Source organism: Coregonus clupeaformis, chromosome 18, assembly GCF_020615455.1.
Source record: "Coregonus clupeaformis isolate EN_2021a chromosome 18, ASM2061545v1, whole genome shotgun sequence".
Taxonomy (NCBI): domain Eukaryota; kingdom Metazoa; phylum Chordata; class Actinopteri; order Salmoniformes; family Salmonidae; genus Coregonus; species Coregonus clupeaformis.
In genome coordinates, this window is record NC_059209.1 from 44,528,994 (window position 1) to 44,544,329 (window position 15,336).

Below are 15,336 nucleotides of genomic sequence, written 5' to 3' on the forward strand. Positions count from 1 at the left end.
TGTCTTCTTTACGTCATCCTAGGTACTGACTCCTTGTGATAGAATGAATAATTGGCCTCGTTCAAAATGGCGCCCTATTCCCTTTATAATGCACTACTTTTGCATAGGGCTCTAGTCAAAAGTAGTGCACTATATAGGGGAAAGGGTGTCATTTGGGACTGACGCATTGTGATGACACTGGACGATCCTCCACCATTGGATGTGGTTGAGGGTTTAGGCAGGTAATACTGACCTCAGAACAGCTTGGACCATAACGTTCCATTTGTTTGTTGTTTCCCCGTGAGATTCAGGTGAGTTTTGTACACTGTGGAGCTGCAGTGAACAACATGACTGATAATGTTTTGAAAAACCAACCTGAACTTGTTAAATAAAATGTCTTTTTTTATAACAGTACATGCTTTTGACTGAGTTGATAAGTTTTCAATCAGTGATGGTTATACACTGGTCTTAGAAGAAGGAACTGAAATCTCATGTTTACATTATTTAGAAGAGGAGGGGGGAGGGGGAGGAGGAGCAGGAGGAAGGTGGGGGGGAGGGAGAGAGGTCAATTTGCAGTCTACAAATGATTTGTAATTATGTTCCAGCCCCCCGACCATCCGCTCCAGAAGAAATGGGCCAGCAGCTGAATCTAGTTGATGATCCCTGCTGTAGACTGTGTCCTGAATGACTACATGTAGGAAATAGACCTAGTTTTGTTTAATCTGTGCTTGACAAAAGGTTGAAGTGCCCCCACAATTCCATCCTCCCAGTCTGCTGCTCCTCTCTCAGCCTCTCCCTGATGTCTGGGCTCTGGTGGTCATCAGGATTTCGTTGTGATTTATGATGTGAATGACTGGTCTCAATCAATGCAGGTACAATTAGAGACCACTGACGCCACATTCCAGGAATGTATTCAGTGTTTCTAGAAGAGGCCTTTGGTCATACATCCAGTAATTTCATTTTCTCCAGCCACGTGGCCAGCAGCATCCATTTGCCCCACTCAGGACTGCTGGGTTATTATATCTGGGAAGAGCTGTTATTTGATTTGCAATAAGGCTCTGGGAAATACAGTTCTCTCATCTGAAAAGGACAGCATATTTCTCTGCTTGTAAAATGGTTTGTGGGTACAATAATGTGCTTGTCTTTTTATTCTATGATTTATTAAAACATTAGCATGAAAACATTAACTGATTCAGTGGAGAGGTTCATAGATGTTTTAAAAACAGTTGTGGTATTTGATTTATGAGTCCTGACTGGGGGAGTATGAAACTGTTTTAAATGTCAGTATGAAACATTTAAAGCAATGATATGTAGATAAACATGTTTACAGTGCTATGAAAAAGTATTTGCCCCCTTTCTAATTTTCTCTACTTTTGCATATTTGTGATACTGAATGTTATCAGATCTTCAACCAAAACCTAATATTAGATAAAGGGAACATACTTTTTTTTACAATAACAATTCACTCAGTCATTGTAAGCCATTTAATGTAGTTCATTCAACTTAAACAATTTCCTATGAGACAACACAACTATTCAAGGAAGTAACAACCTTTTTTACTCCATCCACATAGCATTTAGTCGTTGTGTATGTGCACTCATTGCCCCCAGTGCTGCGTACTTTAGGAATGACTAAAGTGATGAATATGATCATAGGTTGAATATGAATCTGCGTTCGACCAGATCCCTTTTGTGACTTAACGCCTACAGGTCAACTGCATGAACTTGACAAAAATAATGTGATCAAAGGTCATGAAGTTTTGACTGCAGTCGACTGCAAGTTTCTGCAGTTGCTCTCCCCCAACTTCATCCTGCAGACATCGCCTGCATTGTGGGAGGATCTGTTATCAACCAATCATTAGGGTGTTTTTGTATGACCCCACGCAAATGTGACCAAAGACATGACTGAAACAGGAAACCATGGTACTACTATGGTACTTTTAATGATACCATGGTATAGTCTGAATCGTGGAAATGTACCATGGTTTTTAGCCTTGACGTATGATGGTACTACCATGGTACTGCCATTGTACCTAAATATTACCATGGTATTGCATCATTTATACCATAGTATAGATCTGAATCATGGAAATACCATGGTTTTATACCGCATTATACATTCTACCATAGTAATGCACAATTATGATAAATTGTACTAAATATTATCATATGGTACCATCTTTATTAATTGTGCGTTGCCGTAGTACAATGGCAGTATAATGCATTAAATGAATAAACCCCTCAAGGTCAAAATAGGTTGGTTGGCATTATATTGATCAGTTGTGGAAAAAGACCATAATTGTCATACTTGATTAAAGTAAAGATACCTTAATAGAAAAGGACTCAAGTAAAAGTCAGTCACCCAGTAAAATTCTACTTGAGTAAAAGTCTATAAGTGCGTGAATTGGACCATTTTCCTAACAAGGACTTTTGGGTGTCAGGGAAAATGTATGGAGTAAAAAGTACATTATTTTCTTTTGAAATATAATGAAGTAAAGTTGTCAAAAATATCAATAGTTAAGTAAAGTACAGATACCCCCAAAAACTACTTAAGTAGTACTTTTACACCACTGATATTGATGAATTGATATACCAGAATGGGCCAGTTTCTGATAAAGTCAGAGGCAGGCTAGTTTACATTTACATTACATTTTAGTCATTTAGCAGACGCTTTTATCCAGAGCGACTTACAGGAGCAATTAGGGTTAAGTGCCTTGCTCAAGGGCACATCGGCAGATTTTTCACCTAGTTAGCTCGGGATTAGAACCAGCGACCTTTCAGTTACTGGCACAACACTCTTTACCACTAAGCTACCTGCCGCCCAGTTTGTCTGTAACATCAAAGAAAAAGGGAAATAGTCGCTGTGGAAAAGGGATACACTTTCTGTATTAATAGTATAGTTTTTTGGGGGTTCCCTGTGTTGCCAACCTGACATGTGAGCGATATCGTATCCTAATCTCTGTCATGTTGTAATCATTTTACAGTATTTCTAGTCAAGGGGTGTTGTGCTTGTTTCGGCCTGCAGGGGGAGCCGCTCGCTCTAGGGGCTCTGCTGTGGCGCTGGCGCTAGCCTGCCTAGTCAGTGAGTCCGTTGAATGAGAGAGCCAACTAAAAACTGAGGAGGGAAGAACCAGATAAACGAAATATTTTAAACGTTATCATGACGGTGAGCGAGTTATAAAGCATTTGATATGAAACACCAAGAAGCGGAGTGTAAAGGTATAAACCATTTTTTGGATGATATTTTGATAGTTTAATTTATTTGTTAAAGGTCCGTTAGCATAGAAGCTAACGCCGGCTAAAGTTAGCGCCAGTCAAGCGAGCCTGTCGTAGTCATGGCAACAGGACCAACGAACGTTCGTTCACACACAGTGTAATTTATTTATTTATTTATTTCCCCTTTATTTAACCAGGTAAGCCAGTTGAGAACAGGTTCTCATTTACAACTGCGACCTGGCCAAGATAAAGCAAAGCAATGCAATAAAAAACAACACAGAGTTACATATGGGGTAAAAAAAACATAAAGTCAGAAATACAACAGAAAATATATATACAGTGTGTGCAAATGTAGCAAGTTATGGAGTTAAGGCAATAAATAGGCTATAGTGCAGAATAATTACAATAGTATTAACACTGGAATGCTAGATGTGCAAGAGATGATGTGCAAATAGAGATACTGGGGTGCAAAAGAGCAAAATAAATAACAATATAGGGATGAGGTAGTTGGGTGGGCTAATTTCAGATGGGCTGTGTACAGGTGCAGTGATCGGTAAGGTGCTCTGACAACTGATGCTTAAAGTTAGTGAGGGAGATAAGAGTCTCCAGCTTCAGAGATTTTTGCAATTCTTTCCAGTCATTGGCAGCAGAGAACTGGAAGGAATGGCGGCCAAAGGAGGTGTTGGCTTTGGGAATGACCAGTGAGATATACCTGCTGGAGCGCAGACTACGGGTGGGTGCTGCTATGGTGACCAATGAGCTAAGATAAGGCGGGGATTTGCCTAGCAGTGATTTATAGATGGCCTGGAGCCAGTGGGTTTGACGACGAACATGTAGTGAGGACCAGCCAACAAGAGCGTACAGGTCACAGTGGTGGGTAGTGTATGGGGCTTTGGAGACAAAACGGATGGCACTGTGATAGACTACATCCAATTTGCTGAGTAGAGTGTTGGAGGCTATTTTGTAAATGACATCGCCGAAGTCAAGGATCGGTAGGATAGTCAGTTTTACGAGGGCATGTTTGGCAGCATGAGTGAAGGAGGCTTTGTTGCGAAATAGGAAGCCGATTCTAGATTTAACTTTGGATTGGAGATTCTTTATGTGAGTCTGGAAGTTGAGTTTACAGTCTAACCAGACACCTAGATATTTGTAGTTGTCCACATACTCTAGGTCAGACCCGTCGAGAGTGGTGATTCTAGTCGGGTGGGCGGGTGCTAGCAGCGTTCGATTGAAAAGCATGCATTTAGTTTTACTAGTGTTTAAGAGCAGTTGAAGGCTACTGAAGGATTGTTGTATGGCATTGAAGCTCGTTTGGAGGTTTGTTAACACAGTGTCCAATGAAGGGCCAGATGTATACAAAATGGTGTCGTCTGCGTAGAGGTGGATCTGAGAGTCACCAGCAGCAAGAGCGACATCATTGATATACACGGAGAAAAGTGTCGGCCCAAGAATTGAACCCTGTGGCACCCCCATAGAGACTGCCATAGGTCCAGACAACAGGCCCTCCGATTTGACACACTGAACTCTATCTGAGAAGTAGTTGGTGAACCAGGCGAGGCAGTCATTTGAGAAACCAAGGCTATTTAGTCTGCCAATAAGAATGCGGTGGTTGACAGAGTCGAAAGCCTTGGCCAGGTCGATGAAGACGGCTGCACAGTACTGTCTATTATCAATCGTGGTTATAATATCGTTTAGGACCTTGAGCGTGGCTGAAGTGCACCCGTGACCAGTAAACAAAGGGGAACGATGTAACTTGCTGTTTTTAGGGATATGTTGATAATTACACGATGAAAATGTATCTATGAGATAAGATGATGAATGTATACCTTTTAATAAATAGTTTTTAGTATGTTGGTTATTTAGAATTGTATATGAGTAGCGAAGTCAGTTGAATAAGAGAGAGCCAACTGAAAACTGTATTTAGGAGAGAAGCACCAGATAAACTATTTTAAATCTTCAAGGTTTCAGACTCATTCTTCTCACCGTACCCTATCCAGGTCCCAAGGTTGAAGAGGGTTGACTACACTACTAGACCCTGTGTGTTGTGGTTTTTCACTATTGAGTTAAAGAGGTTTAAGAGGGTACTAGGCCTACACTTTGCCATTGCAGAGCGAGTAGTCAATGTTGCATTATGTGAGTACCATAAATTACTACGTTTTTTGACACAGACCATCATAATACATTGTAAACAACTACCATGCATGTTTCACTACTATACATGCTGCTAGTACAAAACCATGGTCTTTTTTTCATTGTATTACCATGAAAAAAAGATCATGTTTTTTTGGTCACTACCATGGCAGGAAAGTACTGTGGTGTTTGCACCAGTACCATGGTATTTTCTTGCCATGGCAGTGACCAAAAAAACATAATAGTACCTTGGTATATTTTTTTCATTGTACTACCATGGTCCATGTAAGGGATCAACTTTGCCACGATTCATGTACAGTGAAGTAATACAAATAAATGTGATATTTGAGGCTCTCTCTCTCTCACTGATTGATTGTATAATGTACACACATATGATTTCAATTTGTGAGGGTGTGATATGGGGGTTGGAGCTATGTTTATTTATATGAAGAAAAAAATAGAAGAAAACATGTATACACTAACTGTAAGTTAGTGTATACATGCAGTGTCCCTTACAATTATACACATATCAGTTATGCAAGCTAACAACCAGCACAGATAACAAGCTAGCTAGCTAACAAGACTACCTTGCTATCTATCTATCTCGCTAGCTAACAAGACTACCTTGCTATCTATCTCGCTAGCTCGCTCACAAGACTAGCCAAGTTAGCTACGTTGTTGCTTGCATGCGATTGGCTGTGGTCTCGGGGGTGGCACACAGCCTGGGAGACAGCGCTGCCTGTCAGGCATAGTTAATGGCTTAAATAACCCCACGAGGGCATAGATGCCCCATGAGCTCTAAAGGGACATTTAGCTTGCTAACATTCTAACTTATAAACTGATAATGAGCTCCAAACACAAATGAAAGCATGATGTCGGCATGAAATGTACCATCCCTTAGTGTATCAGTCAATAAAAACGTATGCGTTGATCCACCGTGGGCTCTGCCGCCTCAGCCACACAATCTATCATCAATACCTCCACTCCTATTTATAGAGTTTATCTCGTGATCTCAACAAAACAACTTTTGTTATGTAGTGATCATGACATAAATAAGTTGTGATCTCGACATAATCTATTTTTTCCATATGTCCTCTCTGGACTTCCGTACCTTTCTTTTTAACGTTGACACTGTTTTGATAGGAAGTGCCTGACACAGAGTTAGGACTCCAAAGCCTGCAACTCACTTGATTGACAAGGACCTGACAAAGCTCAAGAAAAGTAAGAAAAGCTGTTAGCGGGGAGATTGAACGAGCAGTCTCCTGTAGCACCTAAAGTACCCTTACTACTGTTCAGTGTCAAATGATTCTATTTCTGTCCTCCCAGTCAACATGGACCCAGCGAGGAGGTACCTGTACTTCCAGGTCCTGGGGGGTAAGGCCTTTCTAGAGCACCTCCAGGAGCCAGAGGCCCTACCTGGGCAGGTCTGCTCCACCTTCACCCTCTACCTGCACTTCAGGAACCAGCGCTTCCGCTCCAAGCCTGTCCCCTGTGCCTGTGAGCCAGACCTACACGAGGGCTTCCTGCTGGAGATACACAGAGAGGGACTGGGTACAGACTGGTTTACTTCCTGACTGCCTGATATTACACAAACGGTTTACTGTAGACAACATTGCCTCCTTTAATTTACAATGTATCTTTGATCCCCGTTGTAAAGCAGTCCTGTTTACTAGTTGACCTGTTTTCCTCACCTGCCTGTTGTTCCACCAGTGTTTACTTTGGATAGTAACAACATTGCCTCCTTTAATTTAATTTAGCTTCTCTCATTGATCTTCGTTGTACAATAGTGGATTTATATTTTAGGGCCAGTTTTACAGGCCTAGATTGAGCTTACTCTCGGACAACAAAAGTATTGGGGCCTCCCGAGTGGCGCAGCGGTCTAAGGCACTGGATCGCAGTTCGAGGCGACACTACAGACCCGGGTTCACCCCTGCAGGCTGACCTCGGTCGTTAGTTGAACGGTGTTTCCTCCGACACATTGGTGCGGCTGGCTTGCGGGTTAAGCGGGCGGGTGTTAAGGAGCGCGGTTTGGCGGTTCTTGTTTCGGAGGACGCATGACTTGACCTTCGCCTCCCGAGCCCGTTGGGGAGTTGCAGCGATGAGATGAGATTGAAATTGCGGAGAAAAGGGGGGTAAAATACACCAAAAAATTACAAGTATCAATTGATAATCTCTGAACAGGCTTCTTGGTCATGACTTTCCCTTTTCTCTGTGTCTTACAGGTGATGGCAGTAAGATGGCGGATGCCACCACGATGTTGTCTATCTGTGACCCAGTCCACCTGGTGTTGATAAAGACAGACACGTCCAGTGAGACCACCCTGGTCTCCTCTTTCTTCCTGGACTGGAGGACCGTCCTCGCCTCTCCCTCTGGGAAGACCAGCATTGCCGTAGAGCTGCTTGGAGTCGGTAAGGACACTGGGGTTGAACTATTTGAGGTTAAATTTTTTTGAAGGAAAGTAACCTGCATTTTCTATTCATTTGCCTGATTAACACCCAGTAAAATACACATGTCTCCGGAAGGTGGTGAGTGACTCCGCTGTCCTGGCGTCGTGAGGGAGCTTGTTCCACCATTGGGGTGCCAGAGCAGCGAACAGTTTTGCGGGGGGGTAGAAGGATTACTTTATCCTATCCCAGGTATTCCTTAAAGAGGTGGGGTTTCAAATGTCTCCGGAAGGTGGTGAGTGACTCCGCTGTCCTGGCGTCGTGAGGGAGCTTGTTCCACCATTGGGGTGCCAGAGCAGCGAACAGTTTTGACTGGGCTGAGCGGGAACTATGCTTCCGCAGAGGAAGGGGAGCCAGCAGGCCAGAGGTGGATGAACGCAATGCCCTCGGTTGGGTGTAGGGACTGATCAGAGCCTGAAGGTACAGAGGTGCCGATCCCCTCACAGCTCCATAGGCAAGCACCATGGTCTTGTAACAGATGCGAGCTTCAACTGGAAGCCAGTGGAGTGTGCGGAGGAGCGGGGTGACGTGAGAGAACTTGGGAAGGTTGAACACCAGACGGGCTGCGGCATTCTGGATGAGTTGTAGGGGTTTAATGGCACATGCAGGGAGCCCAGCCAACAGCGAGTTGCAGTAATCCAGACGGGAGATGACAAGTGCCTGGATTAGGACCTGTGCCGCTTCCTGTGTAAGGCAGGGTCGTACTCTCCGAATGTTGTAGAGCATGAACCTACAGGATCGGGTCACCGCCTTGATGTTAAGATAAAAGAGAGGGAAAAATTCTGTCTGCTGTGTTCTGTCAGGTAGTGAGTGTAGGTGTTTCTGTTCTGTCCTAACAGGTAGTTATTTTAGGCTACCAGCTAGTTGACCATGTGCAGAGATGGGCAGTATTTCAATTACTTTTGAGTATTTAGTCATTTGTATAACAGTGGGCTGAACTACACTCCAATGTGTTTGTAGCAAGATACTTTCCAGAGCTGTAATTTCTATGTACTAAATACTTTTCTATACCAATTTGTGGCCCCCTTTCACCCTGCATTTGTATTAGAAGTCTGATGGCACTATGGTGTGGTAAGAGTGCCTGCTAAATTAACTAAATGTGTAAAAATGGACAATTGCAAAGCATGCTGAGTATTATTCTAATGAGCTCTGCCCCGAAACAAGATTTTGTCTAGAAGGGGTACAGCTTTTGTCAAAATTGACTTTTTCTAGCAGGTTAGGAGAGCTTACACAGCAGGTTAGGATAATTAACATAGCAGGTTAGGATAATTAACATAGCAGGTTAGGATAATTAACACAGCAGGTTAGGAGAACTAACACAGCAGGTTAGGAGAATTAACACAGCAGGTTAGGAGAATTAACACAGCAGGTTAGGATAATTAACATAGCAGGTTAGGAGAACTAACACAGCAGGTTAGGATAATTAACGTAGCAGGTTAGGATAATTAACGTAGCAGGTTAGGATAATTAACGTAGCAGGTTATGAGAACTAACACAGCAGGTTAGGATAATTAACATAGCAGGTTAGGAGAACTAACACAGCAGGTTAGGATAATTAACGTAGCAGGTTAGGATAATTAACGTAGCAGGTTAGGAGAACTAACACAGCAGGTTAGGATAATTAACGTAGCAGGTTAGGAGAACTAACACAGCATGTTAGGAGAACTAACACAGCAGGTTAGGATAATTAACGTAGCAGGTTAGGAGAACTAACACAGCAGGTTAGGATAATTAACATAGCAGGTTAGGAGAAATAACGCAGCATGTTAGGAGAACTAACACAGCAGGTTAGGATAATTAACACAGCAGGTTAGGAGAACTAACACAGCAGGTTAGGATAATTAACGTAGCAGGTTAGGATAATCAGGTGAAGCTGTAACCCATCTAGGCATGACCCCGAAACAAGGGCGCTAATAATACCCAGTTTGCTTTGCAGTTCATTTTGGTGTGTTCATTTTCACATATACATTTACATTTGGTCCTTTAGCGGACAGTGTTATCCAGAGTGACTTCCAGTCAGTGCATTCTACCAAGATGGACAAACAACATCATACCACAATAAAACGTTTCTGTCACCGTTACTGACAATGTTGTTGCTGTTCCGCTGGCTACTGGCAAATGTATCTCTGTATTTAAAAAAAAAACTAAATACATGTATTTTCATAAAATACATTTCAAAATACAAGTATTTATTTCGTAGTTTATTTTGAGACATTGGTCTTTATGGTACGTTGTAATGGTATTTAGTCCTTTTTTCCCCCCATCCCCTACCCATGTGTTCAGTGTGTGTATCTGATGTCTGCTCTGTCCTAACTGTAGGTAGTGAATGTAAGGTATCAGCTGGTGTTCTCAACGTGAGTCTGGAGCTCCGCCCTCCTCTGACAGAGGCCCCGTCACCTGACGTCATCACCACACAGGTCAGAGACTGCTCACGCCATGCTATGCTACTACGCTCTGTCACGTTGTCACGCTATCATTCACTAACATTTGTATCGTTCCTTCCTAAGAGGCAGCCATTTTTAATGATTGTTGTTATTATTTGCAGCAATCCCTGGAGCGCCAGAAGACGGCGGAGAAGGAGAGGTTGTTTCTGTTCTGTGCTAAACAGTGGTGGAGAAAGTTTCTAGAGATCAGACAGTCAAACCAAGCCAAACTGGTCAAGATCTTTGCACAGGTCCTCACAATGTTTGCTTTTGTTGTAATACTTGTGTATTAATATAATACTGATGTATTAGTGTTTAATAATATTAAAAACCATTATTGTGTATTGGGGATTTATTATTCTCCTAAATTGATGGGATGACTAACTTAGAAAGAATGCGTTCTTGACTGGGCTAATGTAGGCTGTGACACCTGGCAAGGCTGTGATTGATGTGAAGAGCTGTCTTAGTGGGTAAAATAAGATAAGGATTGTGTCTTCAAATGCTAGACTATACTGGTTCTTTGTGATCTGTGAACCTTCCTTGGACGTAGGAATGATGTCTAAGGGAGCTGGCTCTTCTCACTATGATAGGTTGTTATGATAATCTTGTGCCTGGCTGAAGTGTGCAACAAATGGCGCCGAGGAGATGAGACCAACCCCTGAATCAATGGATTGGCTGAGTAGAGTTTAAACCACACTCAGTTCTTTACTCTGATTGGCCAGCAGAGAAGTGGGAAATTCCCTCTGTCAGAGTATTTGAGTATTGAATCTGGAACAATGTGTTAGTTCTCTGATAGTGCCCTGCGAGGTATTTCAGAGAGCCCGTATATACGAAACATCATATTTACCATTGAAGGTTTTTGCATTAATTAAAATAACTAGTATATCTTAGAAGTCGTGTTGACCTCTTTTGTTCCTAATACCAGATTTGAATTGACGCGACTTTGACAATTGGTGACCCCGACGCGGTCTGGTAGAAGGGACTTTGCTGGGTAATGTCCGGCACATTTGGTCACCTCTTTCATCAAACCGTATGTTTCACAAACTGCCCGGGCTTCTAAAAAGGTAAGCAGATACCTATTGTTAAATAACTGAAGATCTGCACATTGGCTTTATCCAAATTAATTTTGTGAAACAACTGTCTGATGTAAGTGAACTAAATTATGAAACTATTATGAGTAGATAAGCACAATATTGTGACATGCAAACCTTTGGTAAAATGTGATGTTTAAACCATGGCAAGGTCCGTTAAGATACGGCTAGGTTCAGGAGACAATACTGACATCTACCGGCAAGGTCCGTAATTGCGACAATACGGCTAAGGTTCGGAAGATATAGGGAATAATTGATTTAAGTAATTGCTATCGGCAAGGTTCGTAACTACGACAGTACGACTAGGTTCGAAGAATTACACCGGCAAGGTCCGTAACTGAGATACGGCTAGGTTCGGGAAATTTTAGATAAATACTAGCGACTGGCAAGGTCCATAACTTCGAGGATATGGCTAGGTTCAGCGGAGTATTTTTTAAAGATAGTAGACGGGGCTGTGTGCCCAAATAGATTGTGTGTGGAATATAAGTGTGTCATTTATGACTGTGTGACATGGGTGTCATTTATGACTGTGTGACATATTTGACTGTATGATAGGATTATGACTGTGTATTGTGAGTGAGGGCGATAACTGTGTACTATTTTTGCTGTGTGATAACTGTATACTACGCTTAACTGTGTACCATTTTTGGCTGTGAATACAAATAATATTTTAAAACAGTAAATAATGAGAATTACAAATAGGAAATAAGGTTTAAATTGTGCAAACGTTAACAAAAGACACCCATAGGAGGTGAATAATAAACCTGTATACCTTGATAGAAAACAAATTGGGAATCAAAAGACGTTTGTGGCTGTTCAAACTGTATAATTTGGGAATAAATGTTGGATTTGTGGTTACTCAAACCATATAACCCGTCAGTGACAATCGAAAACATGAAATAAAAAGTGATGAATGAGTGTGACTGAACTAAAACGTTTGAACTGATATATTTGAAATATAACATTTGGTGTTTGACATAGCATAATACTGCTTTTGAATAGTTGTGTCGAAGCAATTCGGTTTAGTATTTGATTTGAGGTTTGATGTTTGACATAGCATAATACTGGTTTTAGGTGCTTGGTTTGGGCTATTTGGTTTATTATTTGATTTAACGTTTGATGTTTGACCGTGCAAAATACTGGTTAAACAATTAGACCGAAATAATTCGGTTTATAAACGTGCACCAACTTTAACTAATTAGGTGGGAATTATTTGATTTAAATAAATCGACTGGAGTACTTTGAGTAACGGCAGAATATTGGAGGCGTGCTGGGACGAGAAGCAGCTCCTCACAGCTCCTCAAAAAGGTAGAGTTGCGAGGGGAGGGGCTGGAGAGAGCGAAAGTGTGGCTTTTGGAGCCATGAAAAGACTGGCAGTTGGCTGGGAACGCATGTGGGTATCTGATGAGAGAATGTTCTAAACTTGCTCACCGAATGCAGACGTGCGTCATGGGTGGGAAAGTAGAGAATATTTACATTTGCGTTTTTGGTAATTTGGCAGACGCTCTTGTCCAGAGCGATTTATGGGAGCAATTGGGGTTGAGTGCCTTGCTCGAGGGCACATCGGCAGATTTTTCGCCTGGTCGGCTCGGGGATTGGAACCGGCGACCTCTCGGTTGTTGGCGCGGCGCTATTGGTCACTAAACTGCCAGCCGCCCCATATGAGTTTAAGATTGTGGCGTTGTTGGATAATTTGATTGGAATAAACTGACCATAAGTAATGTTGTTTTAGACGTAATGTATAATATAGTACAAAGCAAATAGAGGGTTAAATTGAACTAATTATCATGGTAGAGCTAACGTAGTACAGTGAGGGAACTTCATTTTGTGTCAGAGGGTAAGATGAGATCATTAATGGTACTATTGGTGGAAATCTATTTATCATTTCAAGGCATGGAGTAACAATCTGCATTTATGAGTGTAAATTCCACGGCTGATGTGTTGATTGAATGAGTACGATGGAGTATTTAGTTTGGTAATGTTGAATGGACTATTTGTAGGGGTTAAATAGAAAAACTCACGTATTCAATAGGGAATGAGTAAGAGAGAGAGAGTTGTTTTTGCTGAGGTGAAAGCTACTGCGATTTTCATTTGGTGACGTCACTTGCTCTATGAACTGGGAGTAGTTACTTTGAGAGCATCGCAGATGGTGTGGAGTGACTGGCTATGTCCCTGGTTCGAACACAGGTAGGGACAGTAGACAAAGCTTTCGCAGTGGGGCTATATACCTAGATTACTATGTGGAATGAGAAATGTGAAAGGTTGAATTAGATAGCTTAAATAGAAGTATTCTAGAAAAGTCTATGAAAATATGTTATAAGGTTACCATGCGCTCTCCCCGAAGGAGCAAGGGGAGGGTGAGAGACAGTATAGTTTGGATGGTAGGAATGTCATTAAGCGTATGCTGACCAACGATAGCAAGTATTTGTTTTATTAATTAGGGCCTAATCAGAGAGAACAGTTAAATAAATTGAATAGCGAACTGAAATGGGTTAGCGGGAAAAATACAAAATAATTGGACGATTATAGAACGATAATTTATTTTGGTTAGGATGAAAGTATGCATTGGCTGTTGTGCTGGGGAATAGCGCCAGCCTGTGGTGGGTTATGGATTTGTTACATAAACTTATATTTTAAATTAAAGTGATGGAATAGGCTACAATTATAACATTATCAGAAAAAAGACACAATTTAATGTGAAATAGTTATTACAAGTATTATTGATAGTTATTACAGTTATTATCATTGATCCAGTAATGATATAAGGATAGTAGAGGAAGGCAGGGGATTTAATCTCATTTAGGGAAGTTATATTAGGAAGAAAATACCATTAAATGAGGGAACATTTTATGTAACCGTGATTGTATTGGCAAAAAAAAAAAAAAAAAAAATTCAAATATGACATTTACAGGGGAGACAGGAACAATAGAAGGGGAGACAGATTTTCCTAGGGCGTTGAATAAATAATTGATAAATGGATCATTTGAGATGAGATCACATGTAGCAGAGTTAGGGTAATCAATTAAATAATCATTGTATACTCGAGGAATTTTGAGTGGTTTAATGGATTAGTTAGGAGGAATTAGAATGATACAAACAATTATTGATGGGTTAAGACTGGGAATATCTATCATGTTTTGTGTGTACTACCATCTTTAGATTATAACTAGGAGAAAGAGATTAGCTCATCTCAGTTAGGCAGTATTTAGGTCATAAAAGTGAGCTATCAAATTGAGTGAGGCCTGGCTATTTGTGATTGTTGTTTTTTCAAATTGGGTTAAAATGGGTTCACAGAGCCAGAGGCTGTACAGAGAAAGGTGGAGCCCCCATGTTGCCCTAGTGGAAGAACATTCAGAGGAATGGTTATCACTAGGTAAATGGATAAAACAGGGGAAAAACATTACTGACTGGCAGAATACACCAAATGGGGATCAGTATGGCCACTCCACTGGGAGATATAGAATAAAGTTAAATTGGAGAGCAAAAAACCCAGCCCAGTGTCCATAAGTTTTAACGGATGACAGGAAGAGATTTTCTTAACTCAGGAACAGGAGGCTGAGTTAGCAGCAATTCCGTTCAAATTATGGTCACAAGGACAGCAGATGTAGGACTAATTAAGGGGGTAGCTCCAGTACAAGTGATTCCTCGATCCGATAATAGACCATACCAAAAGCAATATACTATGAAACCAGAAGCAATAAAAGGGATAACACCTACATTTGAGCATTTACTTAAGGGAGGGGTGATAATTCCTGGAGATGTGGTATAATGCAACTCTCCAGTATTTCCTGTTAGAAAGGAGGCACCTAGCGCCGACTGGAGGATGGTCATGGACTTACAGTTAGTTTAATAGAAATATCATTCCCAGAGTTCCATGTGTACCAGATCCACATACATTGCTGAACCAATTGAAACCAGAGAACTCCTATTTTACAGTGATAGATTTAGCTAATGCTTTCTTTAGTATCCAAGTTCATCCGGATAGTCAGGGGTGGTTTGGCTTTACTTTTCAGGGAAGGAAATGGACTTAGGCTAGGATGCCTCAAGGCTACTC

At 41.4% G+C, this 15,336-nt stretch overlaps 1 pseudogene; it reads left to right on the top strand.

Moving 5' to 3' along the window:
* Positions 1–6,010: 6,010 nt before the first annotated feature.
* The window catches only part of LOC121559470, a 36,613-nt pseudogene continuing 27,287 nt past the window's right edge, over positions 6,011–15,336 (top strand).